Genomic DNA, 10889 nt, shown 5'->3' on the forward strand with positions numbered 1-10889 from the left:
CCTAATATAACTTAACGACACTAAATTGATAAATTTTTATAAATATATTTATTCAACATCTAACTGGATATGCTAGGTGTCAATCGTTGACGAAAATTACTAATTAAGTGATTGAAGAGCAAAAATAATTAATTTATAATCTTTAAAAGACTAATTTAATTAATAAAATCTTTTAAAGATAAATTTAAAAAACAACCTATTTTTTAAAAATTAATTTGACTATTAACTCTACAATTTAATTTCATTAGTAAAATTCCTTGTATTAATGATGAACAGACTTTTTAAGTAGCTAGGGACGAAAGATCAGAGAAACCTTTTCTGAAGTACCATCCGTGTATTATTGACCTCATCAAAACATATGAATCAATGCCAAATTAAAGATGCCCGAATTTCATTGTCGGACAGCCTCAAGTTATGAGCCTCTATGAAAGCTAAGATTTGGACATATTAAAGTGTGAGAAATAAAATTAACTAATGATTTTATAGTTAACAACAACATAAAACTATATACGTATGTGTGTGATGATTTGAATTTGTAATTCTTCTTATCAACTAGTACATCTCTGTTTAGTGAAATAAAAGTTAAGGTAAAATTAGTAATATTCATGACGTTACCAGAATTTGGACATGGTTTTAGATTTTTTAAACATTTATATGGTGTAAGTTGGTAATTGAATCAATGTGACAAAGTTAGGTAGTGTGGCCAATAGCAAGAGATTCAGAGCTGTGAGTGGTTTATGTGGTAACATGTCCATGGAGTTGGCATGGCACACACAACACAATGAGGTTGCCTTATTGGGAACATAAAGGTTATAATTACTTTGATGATACTCTATGGCTTCGGAGATTGTGAAAGGTTAAAGGGTTTGGAGTAACTTAAACAATTTCATCATTGTCTTTTTTCTCTCTGTATAAACTTTGCTAAGCAACAACTAAACGTGATATTTGACATTAATTCTAAGCAAGAGTTATATTTATGAGGGACATGGAGTTTTTTTTCAGTCTTTTTTTAGTCGAAAATATTTAGTAATAAAAAAATATTAATAAAAAAATCTGAACTTATTTTATTTAGTATGTCAAAAAATCTAACTTTATTTAAGTATTTGTTATTGGTTAATAAAGCATTATATTCGATTTTTTTAACACTTAATTAAACAAGCAAGTTAATGAGACAACTCAAATTGTAACCTATAAATAACTCTAACAAATCTTTAGGTATATGGACAGTTGATAGTAGTGATAATAATAGATGCATTTGCTAAATTAAGAGTTTGATGTAAACTTTATATTTGCCAATGAGTTATAGCTCAAATGGCATAGTCTCTTCATACTCAACTAAGAAGTTGCGAGTTCGAGTCTCTTATTTTTGGTAAAAAAAAAAATGACACGTACAATATGTGTATGATTAAGAAATTAAGATAAGAGTCACATAACTTACAATCATAGGGTGAGAATCGAAATAAGGGGCTGCCCAATTATATCCATAGATAGAGGATAGGGTTAAGAGGGGTGAAATTGGCAGTGTATATAGATTTTTTTTTTTTTGTAATATTTGCTTTGTTTGTTTGTAGTTTGTACTACTTTTTTAGTTTTTTTTTTTTAAGTGATATATTAATTACTGTTTTGATTATGGAAATTAAGAAAGGGTAGAGTTACCAGGTTACCGAGGAAGAGGAGGTGGGTGTGTTTTGGGAATGGAGCAAAAGAAAATTGTCACATGTGATGTGAGTGAGAGGAGTTTTTGGAATAAATTAGGGCACAGGTAACGATTTGGGAGTTTATATACAATTAAAGGGTTTAGGTTTTGACTGTTTTCATGCAATTGAGTTGCACGAGGCTTATCTCTCATAAATGTCACTAAATTTTAGGGTTGAGAACCTTTATGGGTGGCACCTATCATTTTCCAAGTATTTATTTTAAGTATGTGTTATAAAGACATTAATTGAAGTACTTAAAAGAGAGAGTTTATATGAACAAATTAAATGATTTAAAATTTTAATATATTTGTAATATATTTATGAAAATTAAAACATTTATTTTTTTATTAATTTAATAATAATCTGAAATCCGGACAAACACCTAAATCGATTCTTAAAAAATTTTAAATCAAACATTTATAATAAATTTTATTTTATAATAGATTTCAAAATTAATTTTGTGAGAATCTCTCTCTTGTAAAGGATAGTAATTTGTCTTATGGTGATTTTTTTATCTAATTGCTTTAATATAAAATTTGTTAGAGACTTAATTATTTGTTTATCATATTAAAATTTTGATTGAAAATAATAAAACAATTAAATTTATTTGACTGAATAATTCTAAGAACTTCTAAAAAAATAAAAAATATTTAAAACTAAAATGTTTAATTTAAAATGAGGAGTGCTAGGGGCTAGTAATTTTTATGTTTTGTAAACATCAATTAGCCATCAATTTTAATGGTGTGAGATTACATCCAATAGTGGGAGATCACTCACTTTTCTTTTGATGGTTAAGTGCTGGCCATAAAACACAAAAGTTGTTGCCCCTAGACTTTTCCATTTAAAATTTTTGAGACTAAATTAATTATTTCGTCTAAATCTAAATAATATCCTGAAAAGTGAAAACCCATGTTAATAAATTATTTGTTTAAAAGGCATACAGTTCCCATCCAATTTTTTTAAGTTTTATTCAAGATTATACATATATATTTCCTTTCCTTGGAAAGGCAAGGAGTTTTGTTTTGGACTTCTTCATCCAGAGACAATATATAACGACAAAAACTTACTCAGTTGAAAGGATTTTAAATTATGTTAAAGTTGAGTCTGCATTATTTTAATTTCACGCACTAAAGTCTACAAATTTTTTTTTATCGAACTTAAAATTTTGTGTTCGGCTATCATCTCTCTCCAATATATACTTTAAAATAGCAATTCTAATATATTTACTTAAAAATTGACGAGTGTGTTAAAAATGAGCTAATATGTGTTAAACTTAATTCAACTAAGCTCAATAAGAATAATAAGCTTAACTTAGGCACGAATTAGTGTTAAGAAAGTTCAGTTAATTATTTGTAATATATATACAAGTCTAGTCTATATATCCTGCGCTTGAGCTCAAGAAGACAATATCCTATATACTCAATTTATAATATAAGAATTAGATTTAATAATAGATACATGTGTAAATATATAGTAAATATTCTACTTATATACATGTTATTAAATTAGAAACTGCAAATCTACATTTCAATTTATAAGTATAAAAAGCGAAGAATAAGCTCAGCTCGTTTAACAATTTAGCAAAAACTTCACTCTCAATCTAAACAACTTAACGCGTGAAGAGTTTCAAATCAAATCTTGATGAATAGTGTGTGAGCTAATTTTATTTTACATACCTGCTTCAACCAATCCTATAGCTTTTAATGTCAACTAAATTTTTAACTTGATCTTGAGATTCATGTCATATATCTTTTGATTTGATTCTTACATTTTCAATTGTAATATTATTGTTTTTTAAGATTGATCTATCTCCGAACATTATAGTAATTTCTTGATCTCTATTTGACAGTAACTTAGTAAACAAAGTAATAAACTAACATTCTAATACCATATTGGATACCAATAAAATAATATTGTTTACTTTTGATACCTAATAAAAGCACATATGATGATGTCGTTTTGATATATATTGGCATGTAAAATGGTTTCGTATATATCGAAATAATATTGCATCTGTTTTTATTGAGAAGCTAAAAACAAATGACATCGTTTATCAGTGTCAAATATGATATTGAAATATTGGTACTTCATTTTATTTGTTGAGTTACTGTCAGGAAATTTAAGAGGATTGAAAAATTATTGTGATACTCGAAGATCAATATAAAAAATAACAATAGTGCAACTAAAACTTTAAGGATTAAATCGATATGTGATGTGAATTTTAAAAACTATTTTAGAGTTTTATGTTAAGAATAAATAATTTTTATTAATTCAGATAATATATTGGGTCACCAAAAATTATATATCATAATGTGAAAGTATCTATACTCATAAAAATGATAGAAAAATTGTTTCAATCTTTTTCAATTAAAATTTTTTGTATTTTTAACAGTGATAAATTGTAACTCTTCTAATGAAAAAAGAGCGACAGAGACAGTTTTAATATATTGGGGACCGAAATCTTAAAGTCATTATTTATATTTAATTTGAGTACGACAACCATTAAATCCAAAAGCTCAAATAAGAGAAAAAGACAAATAGGTTCTTGACCTTTTGATCTGTGGATATTTAAGTCCCTGACTTTTTCAAAACCTAGACATATCGATTCCTCATGTTCACTTGGGTCTGTCAAACCTGACAAAAAAATCAAACGTGACTTCTGTTGTACTGACTTAGTTGATATACACGTGAGAGAATTTTTAAAATAGAACAAATAAATTAGACCCTAGGATCGATGTATCCAGATTTTGAAAAGGTCAGGAATTTAATTGTCCACAGATAAAAAAATCAGGGTCGATTTATCATTTTCTCTTCCAATAAAAATAGTATTTAAAGTTCAAAAGATAGTATCTAATCTTATTCTCATTTACTTCCAAATAAAAAATAATTATGATTTATTCAATTTAATATTTATAACAATAAATAAGATTATCATTATATAAATTATTTAATTTAAAATAACATAATTTATGAATTTCACCTCTCACTCTTAATATCTCAATAACAAAATATAGTTAAATTAATTTATGTCAAAACCTTCTAATATATGTGCGTTCTTCTTGCAACGTGTAGTGTAAATTAAACCATGTTCCTTATGTATTATTTTACGTATCAGTTATGCTATACATACAGATTTTTTAGACTTACAAATCATATAAGTTGGGCCAAACTCAATAGAAACTACATTCATTCACAAAAAGAGTGTTATCACGCGCATCACATTTTCAAAGCGCTCCTTCACTGTTATGAACGACTCTTCTTCTTCTTCCTCAATGAAAACTACAACCGTCATTTTTTCTTCGTGTTTCTCCTCCTCTTCTTTTTCCTTCTTCTTCTCCTTCTTCTTTGTGTTTCTCCTCCATTTTTTTCGCGTATTTCATCTTCATCGTCGTGTTTTCCTTCCTTCTTCTTTTGATTTTGTAATATTATGTATTTTTTTTTCTTTGTTTAATTTTTTCCTCTCAAAAAAAATTATGAAAATATGAAATAAGAAGATGAAGAAGAAGAAACAACAGAAGATGAGGAGAAAGAAGATGAAGAGTTTTGAATTATGCATAACTTATCAAAATAACAATACACCCAAATATCTTCGTTTTACACCCAAATTTGTTACAAATACAGAAATGAGTTATGCTACGTATACACTAAAATCAACCACCAAAGTCAGCCACCAGTATAAAATACATACTGAAATACAAATATACATTGAAAATAAATTAAACCACACATATGTTTATACACAAATACATTGATGGATAATTTTAGTGGCTGATTTTAGTATACAAATAACATTTTTGTACAAAAAAAATATTTTCTCTAAAGCTGCATTTTTTTCTTTTTCTTCGTTTCCTTATATTTCTTTCTTTCTTTTAGTTAAATAAATGTAAGTTCATCATTTTTTAAGTAATTTTGCAGCATTATATGTTTCTTCTTCTTCTTTGTTTGATTTTTTTATTTTTATTCTTGTTAAGAAAGTAAAACAAGAAGAAACTTAAGAAGGTAAAACAAAATAGAAAAGATGAATAACAAAAAAAGAAGAAGATGGTGATGATGATAAAAAAAAAGAAGCAGCAGAAGATGAGGAGAAGGAAGAGAAAGAGTTCTAAATTATGCAGAACTTATCAGAATAAAAATATACCCAAAATTCTTTAAAATACACCCAAATATCTTTGTGTTATACCCAAATATCTTCGTTTTATACCCAAATTTGCTGCAAATACAGAAATGAGTTATGCTACGTGTACACTAAAATTAGCCACCAAAGTCAGCCACTAGTATAAAATACATACTAGAATACAAATAGACATTGAAAATAAATTAAACCATACATGTATTTATACACAAATACATTGGTGGCTGATTTTAGTAGTTGATTTTAGTGTACAAATAGCATTTTTGTACAGAAAAATATTTTCTCTAATGCTACATTTTTTTATTCTGAATTGAACCACACTTCAGCACTTGATTGGAATCAAAACAATAAAAGGAGGAGAAGACTTGTACGAGAAAAACGCTTGTATGTAGAAAACAAACTGCTCATCAATACCATAGAGGGGCCGCAAAATATATCAAAAATATACCATATTAAAACAAGCATAAACTATAGAATGCAAATAGAACTATAAAACCATCATAAAAAATAATAAAAATCAGATTCATGAATCATCGTTAAACAAAAGCTAAAACAATTCAACTAAAAGAATAAGACAATTCATTTTTAGTGAGATGAAAAGTCATAAACTATAAATACACCCAAACTTTCTTAAAATATACCCAAATATTCCTGATTTACACCAAAATGTCTGATATAAAATGCAGAAAATTCATCAGAACTAGTACATTAGATTCAATTCAAACAAAGAACAATGAACAACAAATTTCACTGGTAAAGTCCACGCATTATTCAGCTACACAATCATAAACTATTAATTGGATTCAAATTCAGATTCAATTATTAACTGGAATTAAACCACACTTCAAGAACTTTATTGGATTCAAATTCAAAATTCACTTCGCTCTGGTTCAGATGACAATATGAAGTTGAATCATCCATTATCTTCAAAACGATTTCAGAGCTTGATTTCAGAAACAATGGAAAACGAGAAAATCGAAGAAAGGAGAGAAAAACTTACGTAAACGGCGAATGAGAAGACAGAGAGAAACGCACGAAAGATATTGAAGAGAGAAGGCAAGAAAACACAGAAGAAATTCGAAAAAGGAAACGAAATATTTTCGAAAAAGGAAACGAAATCTTTTCGAAAAAGGAAGTTATATATTTGTATATTGATTGATTGAAAAATCTATTAAAGAGGTGCGTGAAACATACGTGCCATAAGTAGCACGTTTTAGGGATAAAAGATATTAAGAACTTGTAAGACTTGTATAGTGAAAAGGCTTGTATATGGAGATTAATTGTTTACGTATATGATAAATTACATCTCATATTAAAGACGTAATCAAGCTAGTTAATACAGATATCTTGGGACTATATATGTCCATTTGAATAGTGCCAAGATCAATTAAACAATAAATAATTTATGGGAGAAAATATTAAATATTTTGACCCTGCGTCTTTGCAGTCCTCGCAAAGAGTCACTCGGAAAAAGTTCAATAGTTTGCTACTTTGCTTTAATGCGCCGCTACATATATTATACAGCATATATAATTATATAATATATAGTATAGTACAATATTATAAACTATTATCCATATAAAGAATATTACTGAATATATATTTTTAGTTGAATTACACTATGACTAATAATGCTGGATATAACTAGTGTATAAAAAAATTTGTTAAATGTGTTAATTGCATTCGGTGGCATATCCTGATTAGACATGAGTGAATCCGTTGAGAGAAGAAGCTGGATTTAAAAGCAACCAAAGACAAACCTTGGAAACAGGAAACATAATTAAGTTTATTTTATCTATATATATATATTTTTATTTTTTATTAGCTAAGGTTTGGAAAGGAGGGGGGTGTTTGTTTTGTCCTTTGTTTATTTTAGGATACAAGGTTAATTTTTTTTTTTCGCGTTACGCTCAACTATATAAAATTATAAACATCTTTCTCTATACTAAGCAGGGTTAGTTCACCTATAAAATATAGTAGACTGCTTAATAGTATTAAAAAATAAAAACCCTAACCAAATAGAGGGTCTTGGGTTCCCTTATTTCCGGGGTGCTATCTCATATATTAAGGGTCAAAAGAAAAAAAAAATGAAAATATATGGAGTATGCACCAACAATGTACCATGGTGATTGGTGAGGTAAGAAATTATTTTGAATTTTTGATGACCATTATTACTGTTATCTTTATTGTTTTAATTTATATATATATATTCTGATCATACTAAGGTTAATTCAATTTTTCATAGAGCCCCAAACCCTATACTTGTAAATTGTATAGGCTTCCAATTTGATCACCCTGATTCTTTGTGGATCAGTTCTCTCATTTTTAATGAATTAATAATTACCTTCCTTTTTACTCAATTTTGTTAGCTACTTAAACAAAAAGATTAGAATTACCAAATATATGTGTAAGAGAAAGATAATTCTTAAATAAAGGATTTTATTAAGGATTTTGATGGAGCAAGATGTTAAAAAACTCTTGGAAATTAGGAAATTTTGATGGACCAAGATGTTTTTTCTTTTTTAGTCATACACAGTACACACACACAAACCTAACAATTGTTAGGACTTGAACTCAGCTTAGCCGTATTTGAGACAAACAGTTTTACCAATATATCACATGCCTCCATGGACCAAGATGTTAAGTGCCCTTTTTGTGTTTGAGTTGGAAGAATTCTTGCCAGAAATAGGGAATTGGATTATGGTGCAGGTAATTGAGTTTAAGGGTTAGTGAGAGGCAAACTTTGTCTTTTGGGTTTTTGGGTATTGGGCCTAAAATACGACGAATAATCCATGGGTATTCATATCATCATTATATTATTCAACATGTTGCCTTTTAACATCAACAAAAATGCCAATGAGCAGCTCACTCGAGTTTGAATCTACCAGCTGCAATTGAGAAGAAAAATTGGTAAGTATGTGAGGAGTGTGTGAGTGTGTATTATGTACTTAGAATTGGGAGTTGTCTAATCCACCTACAAAAAAAAAAAAAAAACCCCAACAAAAATAAGTTTTTCTTTGCAGCGACTTGTTCACTTAGCTAAACATGCTGCTCGAGATAAAAGGCTGTTCTGTCAGTATACCTCTTTCTAGTGTTTTCTACTGTGAGCTTCATGCTATTTGGAGAGGGCTTGTTATGGTTTGGGATTGCGAGTGCAAAGAGGTCATATGTAAAACTAATAATCTTGATGTGTTTCTTTTTGTTTCGCGAGACACAACCAGCATGATTAGGAATGACTTTGATCTGCTTAACAAAATTAAAGAGATGCTCTAGCGCTATTGGACAGTTACGGTAGTACTTATCCAGCGCACATCAAACAGAGCGACTGATTTAATGGCTAAGACTGCTGCTTTAAACAAGTAGGTGTACTTGGAGTGATTGCTGCCCCCTAATAGTTTAGATACTATTATTAAAGAGGAGTGCTACTTTTTTTTTTAGGTCTTTTTTCTTTGTGTTATTTTTAGTAAAAAAAAAAGGCACATACACACAAAGATTAGAATGTACTAATTCAAGAATATATAAATTTATATATAATAAAAAAATAATTATAGTTATAAAATAGAAAAATTTAATAGTTATCATTAATATATATTTATGAGTTAGATAATATTTTGATTTTTTTATTTTATTTTAGTTTATAAAAAGGATTAATTTAAACGGTCTCGCAACAAAAATTTTAAGAGCATAATGACTAGCACGAATAGGTATAATACTAAACAAGCACGGTGAAAAAAAATCGATTCTTGCACAAAAAAAGGGATATTGAATTAATGAATTATGATTTCACAATGATTTATTCTAGAGATTTAAAACAATTTCATTTACTTATTTTTTTATTTTCTTTTGTTTAATATCGTGTATTGTCTTTTAAATGGTGATAGATTTAATTATGTCTGATAAAGATATCAAAAATTTTGTATTGTCAGACATAGAAGACATCATCATGTATTTGTATAGAAAGAGCTTACAAAAATATCCTTTAATATCAATTTCTTTTGATAATAACTACTTATTGCAGGATAAGCGATTAATAATAGACGAATTCAGGTATGACATACGTTAATTAAAGACCTTAACATCATCAATGTTGTACACGGTGACTATGGAATAAAAAGAAGCTTATAACAGGATTATAAGGGCGATAAATAGATCTAAGGGAGGAATTTTTTTTTTTTTTTTTATGGTCATGGTGGTTGCAGCAAAACATTCCTTTACAACTTAATGTCAACAAAAGTTAGGTCGGAGAGTAAAATAGTGCTTAATGTGGCTTCCAGTAGAATAGCATCACTTCTCCTATCAAATGGTAGGACTGTACACTCTAGATTCATGATACTTCTAACTATAGATGAATATTCTGCATGCAATATCCAACAGGACTCACCCCTTGTCAAATTGTTTATAGAGACAGATTTAATAATCTGGGATGAGGTACCTATGCGTAGCAAGTATATTTATGAAGCACTAGATAGATGTTTGCGAGATATTATGAGTACGCATCAATTGCTAATGGCGAGCGTCCATTCGGAGGGAATGTGATTGTACTCGATGGAGACTTTAGACAAATATTGCTTGTAATTACAAGAGAATTTCGACAGGATATATGGCCCAGTTTGGGTAATCAACTTAATTAAGCTCCTTTTGTTAAAATAACTTAAACAATAAATGACTCTGTTAAAAGTAACTTATAAATAAGTTATTTTGTGTTTGGATTTTTAACTCTAGAAGTACTTATTTTATAGAAATGTGATGAAAAGTAGAAGTATTATGAGAGAAGTAATTTTTTTTAACTTCTCTATAAGCTCCTAAATAGCTTCTTAGAAAGTTGCAATTTGGTTTTGAAAATTGCACCAGACATTAATACTACTACTTTTCATAAGTCAAAAGTTAAAAAAAGTTACTTCTAAAGTTTCCCAAACGGGCCGCAACCATAAATTCTTCATATCTTTAGGAGTCTGCTGAAGTTCTACGACTGTCAAGGAACATGAGGCTAACTATAGGATGCAAAAATGATAACCAACAGAAAATTAAGGAATTTAGTGATTGGTTGTTAAAAGTTGGTG

This window comes from Arachis ipaensis, chromosome B9 (genome assembly GCF_059453495.1).
Source record: "Arachis ipaensis isolate K30076 ecotype BB chromosome B9, ASM5945349v1, whole genome shotgun sequence".
Classification (NCBI taxonomy): domain Eukaryota; kingdom Viridiplantae; phylum Streptophyta; class Magnoliopsida; order Fabales; family Fabaceae; genus Arachis; species Arachis ipaensis.